This window comes from Chlorocebus sabaeus, chromosome 18 (assembly GCF_047675955.1).
Source record: "Chlorocebus sabaeus isolate Y175 chromosome 18, mChlSab1.0.hap1, whole genome shotgun sequence".
Lineage (NCBI taxonomy): Eukaryota > Metazoa > Chordata > Mammalia > Primates > Cercopithecidae > Chlorocebus > Chlorocebus sabaeus.
In genome coordinates, this window is record NC_132921.1 from 13,525,290 (window position 1) to 13,541,921 (window position 16,632).

Below are 16,632 nucleotides of genomic sequence, written 5' to 3' on the forward strand. Positions count from 1 at the left end.
AAAAGGATCTAAGTCCCTGGTTCAACCCCCTGCTGGGAACCCAAACCTTTTTTTTTTTTTTTTTTTTTTTTTTTTTAACCAGAAAGGGTAAAATGGTCTGAAGAGAAATTTCTAGAACACAAAAATGTAAAGATTGATAGGATTATGATACTTGAGATGTTTAAACAGGTTTTAGGTAAGGTAGTTGTGACCCCTTTACCTAAATGTCTTATGAAAATAGATATTATATCTGACTGGGGAATGTTTCCCCTACCTAGTAGCATGAAACTGAAGGCACGCAAATCTGTCCTTTGAGAAATGTTGACTGGACATACTGAATGGACACTAGTAAGATTGCCTGAGCCCAGAGAACATAGGGTAGTAGCTGTAGCATGGGTTGGGACAAATTATCTACTTGGTAGCTCTTTGTGGCATGTTTACTGGGGCTTATGGCAAAAGTCAAACTTATGGCAAAAGCCAGTAGTTTCCCAGTGACACCTACTGAGAGTTTGGACTGCAGAATTTGTACTTGAGGGACATGTACCACCTTGTTATGAGATGTTAACTGAAACTATCTTATGCTAATAGAAATAATAGTGTCCAGAAGAGTTCCATGATAAAATAAAAATGGTTTATATCGGATCTTGCTACCTGGGGATGCATGTAAGAGAGACACATGAGCAAGGATCCTCTTTTCTTCCCATAAGACTGACTCTGCGTGAGAAGCTATTAGATTCTACTGGGCCTGATAAACAGCTCTCACCTGACAAGAGCTGTCTGGCTTTTGAATGGCAATTCCAAGGTGAACAAATGTTTTTTTTGGAATGTTACTGCTGTGGTTAAAGAAGAGTCAAGGAAATCTTTTTCTTCTGAGTTATTTATACTTTAGAGCACTTGGTAAAATATATTTTGGGGAGCCAAATAACCTTTCTGAGCTGTCCAAAATTTGGAAACTATTTGTGAATGTTCATCGTATTATGACAATATAGTTATTTGCATAAGTTAATTAAGAGTCTTTAAATAAAAATAAAAATAAGGACAATTGGAGACATTGGTTATTTTACCAAGGCTTTGACTAGAATAATATATTTTAGGTAAAGTTCCAGCAAAGACAACGTGAAAAAAGCCACACGACCAATCATTTCTTGCTGCACTTTATGTAAATAATCACGCCAAGTATAATAAGCCTGAAACTTATTCTGCACAGAAATTGGTCTTACTACAATTTCTCTTTAGTAAAAAAGAAAGGCTAGAGTGAAATAAATTGTTTCAAAGGAAAACTGTAACACCTGTTACTAGATTCCAGCCCTGACTTTTGTTTTTGAGTGCAGATTGAATCATGAATTATTCCTTGACTACAATAATACTCTAAAGGCGAACCAGGTTATAATTTTTCCTTGTGTCTGTAGTTGGTGCCCTAATAGAATAGGTTCCTTTTTCTGTTCTGACGCACACATATTTTGTCAAATTACGAATGTTATTTGTCACTCATAGTTGTACTTCTGAGAAAACCAGAATCATGATATTCTGAAAACTAGAGATGATTTGACAAAGCCTGTGAATCTTTCTCATTTAGAATCACACTGACTTGATCTGTTTTTCACTGCAAATTTCCTGCTGCTAAAACTATTCAAGCACCCTCTCTCTAGGTCCAGGGACTATTGTGGAAGATGTGGGCATGTGAGATTGCAAGGCCAGTTTTGAGGGATAGAATTAGTTCAGACCCTTCAAATCAAGGAATGCTACACAGAATGCCTACACAGCTGGTAAAATAAAGAACTTTGCCTCCTGGGTTATTTATTACCTGGCACCTTATCACCAACCGCAACCATTAAGTATTTTCTGCTTCCCATAGAGTTTAAAAGAAAATTGCTACTGAGAGGATATAAAGATTATATCCTCCTGGGTATAATACACCTAGTTATGAGAATTATGCAGATACATATATATTAACAGAATTTTTTTTTTAAATCAGCCATCTTAGGACTAATTTCTAAAAGATCACAAAAAGCACTGTGGCACGATGAAGGTCTCTAAATTCATTAGCTTAAAAGGTTTTAACAATGATTTTTTTTTTTTTAACAGCTAATTACTGTAAGCCTATAAATAAAACCAAGATTACAGTAGCTCAATATATAGAAATTAAAGATAGACAAGTCAACTTTCAAGCTCACCATTGGGATTACATTTGTTGGCTTTTGCATTACTTTAAAAATTTTAAGGGTCAATTAATGCCTGTCCATGTCCATTCCTGCCTGTCCCAGAACACTGAAACTGGCTATAAATCTTTTGTCTCTAAGTCCTTTGGTCATAGGGGTTCCACCAAGAAACAGGGTGGACACAGGGTAGGCAGCCATGCCACCTTGGCAACACTCTGGGACAAAATACAAATGTGGTAGCCATTGGTGCCTCTGGTAAATCTTGGCCAGAAGGGGAAGAATGTAAACCAAAAATAAAATTCTAACCCCCGGCCCCTGCCCCTATCACCACCATTTGAATGCAATCCTCCTCTTGGCCAAGGGCATTCCAAAATTAACCTGAAAACCTAGTTCAGGCCATGATGGGAAGCAGAAGTAGGGCATGCCTCATTATACACTTATCCCTTTTGAAATTCAGGTCCCACTGACCAGCATTTACACCAACACAGAACTTCAGACTGATAGACTCTTTAAGTCTTACAAGAAATGTTTACAATATATCATGTCTGAATCCTGTAACCTGAAGGCTTCATCTACATGACAAAACCCTGGTCTCCACAACCCTTTATCATAACCTAGACATTCCTTTCTATTGACTTCAGACATTAGATAATAACTCTTTCACCCAATTGTCAATCAGATAATTGTTCAATCCACCTTTGACCTGGAAGACCCAACTTCCAGTTGTCTGGCCTTTCCAGACAGAACCAACGTACATCATATATATACTAATTGATGTCTTATGTCTACCTAAAATGTATAAAACCAAACTTTAGCCTGACAATTTTGGGCACATTTTCTGAGGATCTCCTGAGAACTGTTTCACAAGCCATTGGTCACACATATTTGGCTCAGAATAAATCTCTTCAAATATTTTACAGAGTTTGACTCTTTTGGTTGACCTATTTATCAAAACGAATTGCAATCCAGCACTAGTTATAATTAAGATTCTTAATACTTTCTTGGGTAATATAGTTTTAACCTATTAACCAGATACGGTTTAAACAATTTTAAGAAAAGTATTTGCCTCATTAAAATTACTTGATTATTTATAAATAATGACTGGCATACTTTAAGAGAGCAAATAATTGAGAAAAATAGTTTTTGAGTCAAGAGGTGAAACCCCTATATATTTTGTGTTCTGAGTGACTAACTTCCTTTACACAAATTTGCCATAATATTCATCAATTACAATAATGTAGCTGAAATATGAAACTTTACCAAAAGGTCCACTAATTAAAAATCTAGATAAAATATACAACCTAATTTTATTATACTATTTTTAAAGAAGATAACTAATAACAAAGGTATATAACTCATTTCAATGAACTGCAACATATCTCTTTATGTTTCAATTGTTTCCATGATATGGACCAGGAAACAAAGGCATGTATAAAAGTGATAATTGTGCACAAGTTATAAACTTGATGTTTTTCTTCACCTTTACTCTCTACCAACCAGCTCCAGGTTTCTAAATTAACTAGAGCTCATATTTTTATTCTGGTAATAGTTTTTAAAATTTTTACTCATTTTTATTAACTAGTTTTTGTTGTTTGTTTGCATGTGTGTAAGCAAGGTTTACATTTGATCTGGACTAAAGAGCATTACTCAAAGATGTGAAAATTGGTTTTAAGGCAGTCCTATTAAACATGAAATACCAGGTTTAGTCTCTAAACAGGCATGCAACAGAAAAAAAAAAGAGAGTAATTTGATTCTTAGTTAGATGGTGCATAACTAGGAAAGCACCCATATGCCTTTAAAGAAAAGAAGGAGTTTGTCAACCTTATAATCAAGTAATTAGTGATCACATTTAAATCATTATAGACCTGAGATTTTTTAAAAGTGAAATAATTTCAATCAATCTTAGGTTAAATATGACAAGAAGGCATTTGTCTTCAGTTATATTTTAGCCATAATAGCTTTTGAAAACATACGACTTTTTTTAGATGATACTTCTTTTTGGTATTAAAAAAACCTTATTCTTTCAACTCAAAACTATACAATATAAATATATTTGTTATAAGAAGTGGCATCTTCAGCATTCTATTAGAATGTCAAGATCGCAGTTACATTTGTACCAACCTTATAACTGCAGAGAATGTTGTCCACTATTTTATACCACACTACAGTATTCTTAGCCAGATTCATTCCATCTATCGATCGATTGATCGAACTAATATGAATATTTTACCATGTTCGGATGAACCAAAGCATTTTATGACAAGAGGTTGAAAAATTACCATTATCTACAACTCTTCAACTTGTTTTATATGTGTGCTGTTTCCTTGTGTTTGAAAAGACTTTTGCATATGCTCATTATTATTATTATTATTATTTATTTTGAGATGGAGTCTTGCTCTGTCACCAGGCTGGAGTGCAGTGGCGCGATCTTGGCTCACTGCAACCTCCGCCTCCTGGGTTCAAGCAATTCTCCTGCCTCAGCCTCCCGAGTAGCTGGGACTACAGGCACATGCTACCATGGCCCAGCTAATTTTTGTATTTCTAGTAGAGGTGCGGTTTCACCATGTTGTCCAGAATGGTCTCGAGCTCTTGACCTTATGATCTGCCCACCTCAGCATTCCAAAGTGGTGGGATTACAGGCATGAGCCACTGTGCTCGGCTGCATATATTCATTATTTTACCCAAACATATTTGTATCCATTATAACTTTACGTATGAGAACACTTTATGTACAAGATATTCAAAAGCCCCACAATTTGAAGATACATATTTTACAAATCATACAATAGAGTGAGAATGCTTTATCCGTAAAGAAAAGATGAATACAACTGAAGTGGGATATAAATAAAGGACATTAACCTAGCATCTGGTTTAGCTTTACTGAATCTATGATTGTTTTGCAAGATGTAAGAAGAAAGAGTTCTGAATCAGTTGCATATTCTAGGAAATTGTTCTCTATCAGGCAAAGTGACTTTCAAGGAGGTATATTACTACAAACTTAAAGAAGTCAACAAAAATGCATCTTGTTTTTTGTTGTTGTTGTTTTTGGCCTAAAAAATTCATTTCTTGCAGGGTTATCAAAAAACTTTCTGCATCAGAGCTATTTCTATGTGTCAAAGTTTCAATGAAAATAAAATTACCATCAAGCTTCACTGATTTTGATGTGGAATGCCTGTCTGAAAAATCCATCACACCTTTTGAAGAGTGATGAACCTTCTTAAGACTTTTTATTCTTCCTTCAATAAAGTTGCACTATATTGCTTTTCAAGTGCAAACATGTATTTATTTACTTTCAAATTGGTGTACATTACGTACAAAAATTAGTTTTAATGATGTAGTTGATAATTTTTGTCTGTGAAAATTGTTTGGGTACCTAGGATAGTCATAGAATGCAACATAATTACATAATTTTTCTCTTCAAAAAAAAATTTTTTTTTTCATTTAAGGCCTTTTCATTTTGTGTCAGCATTTTTGGGAATGAATTAAAGTCATTCAGTGAAAGAGAGTTATAAACATCAATCAGCAATAAATGTCATACAAGTGAAACCAGTATTTAAATATGATTATCTTGTTCAATAGGGAGTAGTGAACCATGTCTGAATGCAAAGATCAAGGGTCGGGAACTACAGAAAAAAGAGGAAGGAAAGAAAGGAAAACAACGGAGGTAAGCAGAATGATTCCAAAATTCCCAGGTACAAATATGGAAAGGTAAGTGGTGTGTGCCCCAGCACAGATCCATGCCAGAAGCATCATAACCTCAATGAAATTCAGAGGCTAAGTGTTTTTCACCTTTTAACACAGTAACTGCTCAGTGTGATGGAGGGAAATGGAGGGGTTATGTTCTGAGAACCAGGGTTTAATTTGCAACTCTATAATTTGTTAGAGTAGCCGTAACAAGCTGGCCCTAGAAGCTCACCTGGGCTAACCTAACCTGTCATACTTTCAAAAATGATGACAGTCTGCATGATGAAACCCTCTGAGCTATACTACTTTATAGAAAACTAATTTTTGATGGCTCTAGCTTGTGTGTTGTAGTTATATTTACTTCCCTCTCCACACACACCCACACACACACACCCACACACACACTTACAAAAACTGCATTTAAAATTTTTTTATTGTTCAAGATGATCCAAGTTAAGAATTTTTATGATTCTTCTGCCTTTTGCCTGGTGTTATGACTGGGAATAAATGTTGCACTATCATACACTATCACCCATTACCAGCCTCATAAACCTTGTATAAATAGAAGCACTATAATTTCCAGGAATAAAATACAAATTATATACATATATATGCATATATGAATATACATATTTAAATGCATAGTCCAAATAACACTAATGAGAGGCTATTCAGAAACCTTCTTTGTCCTTGCTCCTTCACTGCCCTCTTTCTGATTGGTAATATTTTCAGTATTCCAAGCTTTTCTGAGAAATATTTACATTTGGAGGTTCTCTCAACCTTGTATAAACCCTTTTCTTGACACTTAGGGATCACTTGATATATTTAGATAATTTACTTTCATTTTACACAGCTGAATGACTCATGGCACACCAGGAAAGTTACTTAGTCTTATGTTCTCCCTCTTATTTTCATTTTCCTTACCCTCCAGCATATTTTAAAAATTATTTTTATCTAATTCATTTTTATTTAATAGCGTATTTTCAGCTTCCACTGAAGCATCTCATTCTTTATCCCATAATTCAAAACAAGTCCCCTCTGTCTTGGGCAGTTCATTCTCTGCTTATACCTGATTGAATAAAGAAAACATAATTCTTAAAAGAGAGCAGGTAATGTTCATACTAGCACAGGAATGTATACTCTAATTTTTCAATGGGAGAATGTATATAATAAAAAACACCATTTCAGTCCCTCACACATATATGTCACGCAGACATCAAGTCTAAAACTTGTGAAGCTTTTATTCACAAGTATAACTGTTTGTCCTTTCACCAAGTATTTTTGTTTAAGAAAAGTGTGCTCCAGTTACTGCATTGCAGACTGGTGAATCAACTGTGAAAAAGAGAGATAGTAGACGAGGCTGTTAAATGAGTAGGAAGACAGATTGCGAAATGCTTTTTATAGTTTCCCAAAATGTTCATATTCTCAAAAATCAATATAGAGACATCACCAAATAAGTTTAAAAAGTATCACTAGTAGATATTTTCAGAAACACATCTCTTACTAAAAGTAGGATAGGTGAATAGAGAATGGGAGAATTAGATACTGAAATTAGTCCAAGCAAAAACTGATGAACACTTCGTTTTGGACATTGACATCAACTTGGTGAAGAAGGAGCAGATCTGATAAATATGTTAACATGTCAATAATCATAGGGCTTCCAGGAGTTTGGGGCTGATCTAGGGAAAACACATGACGAGGAAAACACAAGGTTTACTGAGAAAAGCCTTGAGAGGTTTGCATGTGGGGTAGTGTCTCAGAGTAGGAGCCTGTTCAGAGACTGGAGGCCTGAGGGTAGCTCTACCATACACAGAAGCATAAGGGAACTGTAAGGGGAGAGGGTGATTGAAGAGGGGGCAGCTTACATGTCTGGGTGATGTCTCTCATCCCTTAGCAGTGTGGTGCTTTCTCTGAGTAAAATATACCAGAGGTAGAAAAATACAAGGACTGGAAATCATTATAAAATCTCCAAATTACATTTAAATATTTCTGCTGAATCAAAATACTTTGGTCACTTTCTCATGTTGAAACATTCAACAAATGATGCATATGCAAATATAACATATAAATAAAAGCTAAATTTTTGGTAAAGGATGATCCAGTCATTGAAACCCCCCACACCACATAACATGGAGAAAATTTCATTTCATCAAATTTCTGCAGTAATAAGCAACTGGCAATATTGTAAAAAGTTTTTGGGCAAAGATCTATGTGAAAACAAGAACTGTGTGGAAAGTGAAACATAAAGGTATCTTTTGTCCATAGTGCATTTTCTTGTTTCAGATGGCCTCTCAAAGCTTGGAGAGTAGAAGAAAAAAAAATCTAAGATCTCCCTAAGATGGGAAATCTAAAATGGAGTTGCAAGGTAAAATACAGTTTAGCCAATTAAACTTGAATTTCAGATAAATAACAACTTCTTTGTATAAATATACTCCATGCAATTTTTGGGATGTATTTATACTAAAAAAAGGCATTTATCTGAAATTTAACATTAACTCAGCAACCTGTATTTTTGTTTGCAATACAAACCCCCCAAAAAGAAAATGTATCCACATAAAGGTGGAGAGTCATAAGTGCTACACCCTCAATGTAAATGTGACCATATGTAGAACAGTGAACGACCTTCTCTTACTTTCAAATGATTATACAGAAATTTACCTTGACACTGAACATAACACAGGGAATGGAAAAAAAAAATCCCTGATAAATTGAAATTATAATTCTGTCCTTGTTTAGAACTGTAGCCTAAGTTAACATTACCTGGAGAGACTGGGTGTATATCCTATAAATCTATATGATATGTTCTATGTGCACACAGCATTATTTATCATGCGATAAGTAAGAAAACAACTTACCAATCTTAGCATGAAAAAAATAAAGTGCATTTGTTTAGGTGAATATTACACAGAAGTGAACAACAGCTATGGATATAATCTTGTATGAATTTCAGAACACATATTTGTACAAAAGAAGCAAGTTAAATATTGACTGCATAGTTTTGATTCCATTCTTTAAAAACTCATAAATATAAGCAAAAAATTCATAAATTAAAAAATATGTCATTTAGGGATACACTCATAAATAATACAATTACAGGATATCCCAAGGAAGTGATTAGCATAAAAGTAAAGAGATAGAAGAGATGGAAAAGGGCATATGAGGGCTCGTTAGATACTGACAAGGTTATAGTTCTTATACTTAACCAGAATGCTGGGATGATGGTGTGACATAGGTCTTACTTCTCCTATTATTCAATCTGCCTACCTACCTACACACCTACCTACCTACCTACCTACACACCAACCTACCTACCTACACACCTACCTACCTACCTACCTACCTACACACCTACCTAATATTCTTCTGTGTGTTGGCTGATCTATCAGAAATTGCTTTTATATGAAATTCTGAACCTACCACAGTAGAAGTTTTATGTGATTCAACCAAATATATATAATATATATAAAATATTTTATATATAAATTATATAAACTATTATATAATATATAAAATATATATTATATAAATATAAATATATAAATATGTTATGTATTTACATATAAATATATTGTATATAAAATAATATATATACATATATATACACACATATAAAATCTCCTGTATGATCCATTCACTATTGAAATAAAATGGTTGTAATCACAATTCTTGCTTTTGCAAATAGAAAGCTTCTATTCTGGCATTAATAGAATAAATTCAATGGAGAAATTTCATTTTAAATGGGTTGAATTTATATAGAATATTAGAATTTTACACAAGTTTCTCTGTAGTGAAAAGTACCTGATACAAGTTTGGTAATTTCAAAGGATTTGTGGCAATCTTGTGCTCATTTCATACAGTTTTTGTCTTAGTGAAATGTTTGATTTATAACTATTGGGCTTACACATTTTAAGTATACAAAGTCTATCTTAACATAGCCCAAAGCCTTTCCCTAAAACAGTGACCTGAAGAGATATTAAAATCTGGTGTATGGGACATTGCTAATTTATGAAACTTTATTCATGCTCCTCAATTCCACACAATCTTGTGTTCTCATACATCGTAATTGATTTAGTATTATAATATGATTTTCTACCTAATTATGGGGTCATTAAAATTCACTTTTAAGTTATTAAAATTATTGTTAAATGAGCAATTCATGACATCTGTCATCTTTATAATTATTTCAATGTTATAGTGACAAATATCCAAACTATAAAATCACATAATTGTTAGGTTCATCATCCATTACTATTATACTTCTTAGCATTCTACACATTTCATGAGAGAAAGGTGTAATTTTTATTTCTACAAGAAAAGGAACTCACTACAAAAATCAGTATTCATATCTCACTTAAAAGTAATTTTTCTGGAATGAATAGTTTAGCTATTCTAATTACAGACATGACATTTTTTGCAATAGAAATTTAAGCAACCCATTTAAATCAAAGGAACAGTATCTTCCTTTCATAGCATATTTAGAAACCTTAGGCTTTGTTTAAAAATTGCAATTATTTTTTATTTATTTATTTATTTTTTTGAGATGGAGTCTCGCTGTGTCGCCCAGGCTGGAGTGCAGTGGCCGGATCTCAGCTCACTGCAAGCTCCGCCTCCCGGGTTCACACGATTCTCCTGCCTCAGCCTCCCGAGTAGCTGGGACTTCAGTGACCTGCCACCTTGCCCGGCTAGTTTTTTGTATTTTTTTAGTAGAGACGGGGTTTCACCGTGTTAGCCAGGATGGTCTTGATCTCCTGACCTCGTGATCCGCCCGTCTCGGCCTCCCAAAGTGCTGGGATTACAGGATTGAGCCACCGCGCCTGGCCTAAAAATTGCAATTATAAGAGGATAACTTGTACATGCCAAGTATATAATATGAAAAAAAATATTGTTTAAAAAAGAGGTATTAGATAATCCAGAATTTATAAAAGCATCCTAGTATTGGTTAATTTGCACTATGGAAATTAGAACAAAATTGAATTTCAAATAATTTCCAACATATTAAAAAGTTTTAATTCACCGAAATTAAGAACTAAGAAGTTGTCGAAAAAGCAATACCTGTGGTGCATTTTGCAAACAGACTCCATAAACAAAAATTATTTCTCAGGTCAAGGCTCTAAAGGGCTGACAAAAGAAAAAGTGCTTGCCAGAAGCTAAATAATGATTTTTATAATTACATTTTAAGAAAGAGCAGAAAAATAGCTCTTCTAAGCTGTTTTTAGATTTCTTCATATCATGTCATAGCTTAAAACTCATCCAACAGATGATTATATACTGCAGCAGCTTCTCAGAGTAAAGATTGCTAATGGTCATTGATTGGGTCGCCCAGTCACAAAGGTGAACCGTTCATTTCTCATGTCTCTACCTTTGATTTTTAAAACGCTATGGTATCTAATTGCAAAGCAAATATACATTGAGAGTGACAATGCTGTGTAGATATTTCCAATTTTCATTAAATTGTCCCTGAACTGGTAATGTCATGAATCCTAAAACTACTAACATATTTGTCGTGTTTGGGTTTAGAATTTCATACGGGTGGGGATTTTATGTTTGTAAGATTGCCTTCAGCAACCCATTAAAAAAATCAACGTATAGTGATTAATTTCCTATTATAAGGGTCTTTTCAATTTTGCAATGGAATTCAAGAGTCATTTTAAAAATTATACAAGTTACATATTTAACATGTTCGTCTTTCCCTATTCTACAGAAAATTATTCATGTGATTTATAGTTGTAAATACCATCTTATCAATGTTTTCATGCTTAATAGTCACATAAATGAAAAGACATATTTTCTACATGACCTGAACATTAACTACATAGTGAATACTATGGGGAAATATGCATATTAATAGACACTTAATTGATTACTGAAAGGTGGTTCTACTATCTTAAAAATGTTCACAAAATGTACAGAATTAAAATGCTGTCAGTGACTAACATATCACAATTAAGAAATGTTTATAAGAAATTGAGGTGTTCCTATATTAAGAACAAATACCAGCTGAAAACTACCTGAAACATGTAGAAAGTTTTTGTAAAAAGTATTTGCAAAATTAAACAAATAAGAGAAAGAAACATGAGAAAAACTAGTTTTCTATAAATTAACAAAGTGAAGTATTTATGGTTTTTAGATACTTTTGAAGAGGTGTGTCTTCATAAGAACACTGAAAAATGAAGTACAGCTGTCATCACACAGAAGCACTTATTTCTTCTTTGCCTTCTTTTCTTTTCCTTTTATCTTCCTTCCTTCCTTGCTTCCTTCCTTTCTTGCCCTTCTTCCTTTTCTTTCTTTAGCTCTTCCCTCCCTACTTCCCTCCCTCCCTTCCTCCCTCCCTCCCTTCCTTCCATCCTTCCTTCCTTTTTTGTGTCAGTACTATCAAAGACTCTCTTCTAAATTCTCCATAATAGCTTCTACTCACCAGGTTTGGTATATAGTTTCAATCTTGCAATTCACTGAAATGTTATATGTAATAAATGTTTAAAAGATACGTAGAAACTACTACTACTACTACTGTAACAATTTTTCACCAAACATGTGAAGTTACTTAGCCATATTTGTAAATAATAAAACAGAAATCCAGTAAGAATATTGATTGTTTAAAAACTCATTTCAATGTGCACTGGTTTCCATTGTTGCTCTACCAAATTATTACAAACTTAATGACTTAAAAAATATAAATTTGTGATTTTATTGTTCTGGAAGATAAAAAATTAGCACGAGTTTTATTGTGTTAAAAATCACAATCTCATCAGTGCTGTATTTCATTCTCCAAATTCAGGGAAGAATCTATTTTCTTGCCTTTCCCAACTTCTAGATGCTGCTCACTTTCTTTGACTTGTGATTCATTTCCTCTATCTTTAAAGCCAGTCATTTTTCCCACCACCATCTCTCTGTCCTTGGGTGGTAGACAGCAACCTTCACTCTGTGTCCTAAAATGGCCTCTCCATGGTGTGTGTGCTCAGAGACAGAGGTCTCTCTCTTTCCTCTTTCTGTAGAACCACCAGTCTTACTAGATTAAGACTCCACCCCATGACCTTATTTAAACTTAATTATCCTAAAAGCCCCATTTTCAAATAAAGTTACATTGAAAGAAAGGACACTGAAAGAAAGTTACATTGAAAGAAAGGAATATATAAGTTTTAGGGAGACAGGTTTCAGTCCATAGCACACTGTTAACTTTCCTGCTACCTTAATTTCCTTTTGCCGTAAAACTTAACATAATTACAGGTTCCAGGGATTAAGACATAGACATTTTTGGAGTGGTCACGATTTTGCCTTACTACATGATGAAATATTTAGCTAAAACGAATTTTCATAATTTCCACTAGTCTACTAACTAAAGTGATCCCCCCTGATGTGTATATTTTTAAAATTAATGTATCCCTGGTCAGAGTAAACAAAAATGGTAATCTGAAGTAGAATATAATTGGCTAAAAGTAGAAACAAATACTTGTTTATAGATTGTTTTCACTGGACATAAATCAAATAATAAAATCAAAATATTTTTAACAGTCAGTCACATCTATTTATCAAAATCTGACCCTTCAAACTGATGAATTTTATGTTGATCTATTAAATAGTGCACATTCTCTAAAATACATACTATATGTAAAATCACACTATGCTTTCAAGTAATTTTTGTACATTTTCAAAAACACCTAAGTCGCATACTGACAAGAATTAGGGATTGCCATATATGAGTTAATGATATAATCCCAATTTTATCTAACACCATTTTATTACAGTAATTATCCAAAGGAATAAAAATGGATTAAAAACATAAATTTTTTATTTTACTTAAGAATATAATATGTTATTAAGACCGATGACTTTTGAATTATAGGAGAAAGCATGGTTAGTATAATAAAGTTTTTCTTTTTGTAATACATATATTTACGATCTCACACAACAAGTAGCTTAAGGTGCAGTTGCAGAGTTGATTAGTCTACATCTCAGCAACATCATCAGAGACCCAGACCTCATGCTGTTTATTTGTACATCCACTCTAAGCACCTTGGTGGAAGCTGGTATCACAGGATGGCTACAGCAGCTTAGGCATGGCCTCTTCATGAACCAGCACCCAGAGTCCATTTCTTAAAAGTTTTTGTTCATACTATGTTAGACTATTTAACATTTACCCCATAAAAGTAAGGATGGGGCCAACCTTCCCCAATACACAAGGAAGAACATGTAAACATGAACACAGTCATGCTTGTGTCATCAAGGAAAAAAAAAAAAGGCGAAGTTTTGTTGACATAACCAGTGCCTAGAACAAACATGAGATAATTAGAAACAACATCAAAGATACATTTTGTCCTAGCCTTGTATTTTAATTTCAGTAGGTATTTTATATCTCTGTATGTTTGGAGTTCTTACTTTTATAACATTTCTAAGTTTTATTAAAGTTAATGAATTATTGGGTTCAAATGACTTGCATAGCACAGTGCTTTTCTCAAGAAAAAGCTTATTGTGCAGACCAGCAGAATAGAAACAGGAGCATATTGATTTTTGCATTTGTAACATTAAGTTTATGCTCTTCAAAACAAATGGACTATTGGCTAAACATCCTAATTATTTTGATACCATTCTGACTAAGGCTGTAACCTTAAATATGCTTATGTATATACTTACATTTATGCTTAATGTATATAAACATTATACAGTTATGTGTATGCGTACCTGCATATATATGTGCTTATGTGTATGCTTATGTATATGTAAATACTGTGTAGCCATTCAGGAAAATGGAAACAACAAAAATTTAAACATTCTTAATTGTTTTCTAAGAAAACTATCATATCAAATATAGAAAATATTAAATCAGCTGTAATATAACTTTGAATACTAGCCCCTGTAAGCACTTTCAAATTCAGCAGTCATGAGATCTTGAGTAAAATTTAGAGGCTGGGGTAGATTTAGAGTGAACAGGACAGAATGAACACGGAGCGCCCCCTGCATAAAGTTTCCAGGTTAGGCCCACAGGAGAGTCCTAACACAGCCTCCCACAGTCCCTTATGCTACACTGTGGAATTAGAATCATACAAACAAGTCAAAAACATACTATAGTCTAATTGTAAGAAGTTACATGAAAACAAAATGTTAACTGAATAAACACATTAATTCAATGAACTACAGTATTTTAATGTAAATGAAACAAGGTATTCTTCTAAAGAGCGTATCCATTAATCATATAATTATCTAAAACATTCTGTGAGGTACTTATCCTTGAAGGAAACTGAGGTTTCAGGGAACGTGCCCAATGTTGCGCCTAATTTTCAGAGCTTAGATGTGATCCCAAGTGGTTTGGAAAGTGACCTTGAATAATATTTGCCCATCTGGCCTCAGTTTTTTCTCAGAACACGTTTACAATAATTTCTGGGATTTTTGAGTCCCTAGCATCATAAATATAATTATTAGCTACTGTCATCTGTAAGAGAGATGAGTGGCAGATTGTGTCCGCAAAGATGTGGGAGTCATGGGCAGGCTTAGGGGAAAAACAGCTGACAGAGAAATTAGAAAAACAAAATCAATGTCAGTGCTTGAAAAATATGATTTAGGTAGTACCCATCCACTTCAGAATTACCAAGGATACTTACTGAAAACCCGAAACACTGCACTATACCCTAGACTACTGAATTTACATGGAAATCTCTCTGTTTTATAAAAAAAGATCTCCTCTGGCTGATTCAAACCTCCACAATATCTGAGGATTGCTTTCATATTTACTTTACTGGTTTATCTATGCCTGGTTTTATGACCAAATTCTACAAGATGTGGCATCAGCTCTACTTCACCTGGGAGCTGTATGATTCAAAACAAAATTACCTACATCCGTTTAGGGAAAAAGAAATAGCCCAGACACCACTGCTACCCCAGGTTACTGTTACTAGTTTTTCCTCACTAAGGCCAATATTCCAGCACTCACTGCCCATTCTCTTCATTTTCTGAGCCCCAATCAGATTACTGGAAAGAAAGAAAGACTGGGGGCAAGATGGAATATAAGGGCTGGCATTATATATTTCTAGTAGATCGAGCTTCAAATCTATGGTAAGGGATGAAAAAATCTGAGAAACTTGAACAGGCCTTATAAAAAAAGGGGATGTGTTTATGGAATACTGAAGACAATGTAACTTTTAATTACACTGGATTTTGTTGCAACCTTTAACTTACTGGTTTTTGCTGTTGTGGTCATTTTTTTTTTCATTTTAGAGATGGGATCTCACATGTTGCTCAGGCTAGAATGCTGTGGCTATTCATAGCAGACGTCATAGCACCTCAAACTCCTGAGCTCAAGTGATAGTTCTGCCTTAGCCTCCTAAGTAACTGGGAATACAGGCATGGATTAATGAGGTTTTTTTTTTTTTTTCAGGTGCCATTAAACTCGACAACAACCCTAAGAAATTACACATCAAAGCATTTCAAAAATAATATATAATTCAAATAATTTAAAGTCATATTGAAGTAGTAGCCATGGATGTTTAAGTAGTCATGAGGGCCAATATAGAGCTACCCTTAGCTCTATAATGTATGTTTTGAATAAAGGACTTATTTTAAATATTTGCTGAGGGCCTTTTTAATGTGTAAATTTCCTACAATACAAACTTGTGATTTTAGTTATTGTTTAATTATTGAATAATCCTTATGATTTCTCGAATACTTTTTAGGACAGCATAATAAAAAATAAACTTTTCATGGTAATTATTTTTGAAGTATAATAAGTAAGGCAAAGATGATATTATCAGAAGATAATTAATTTTCTGACATAATCAGATGATAGTAGGAGTAGACATAGAAGAGCTAAACATTTTCTAGA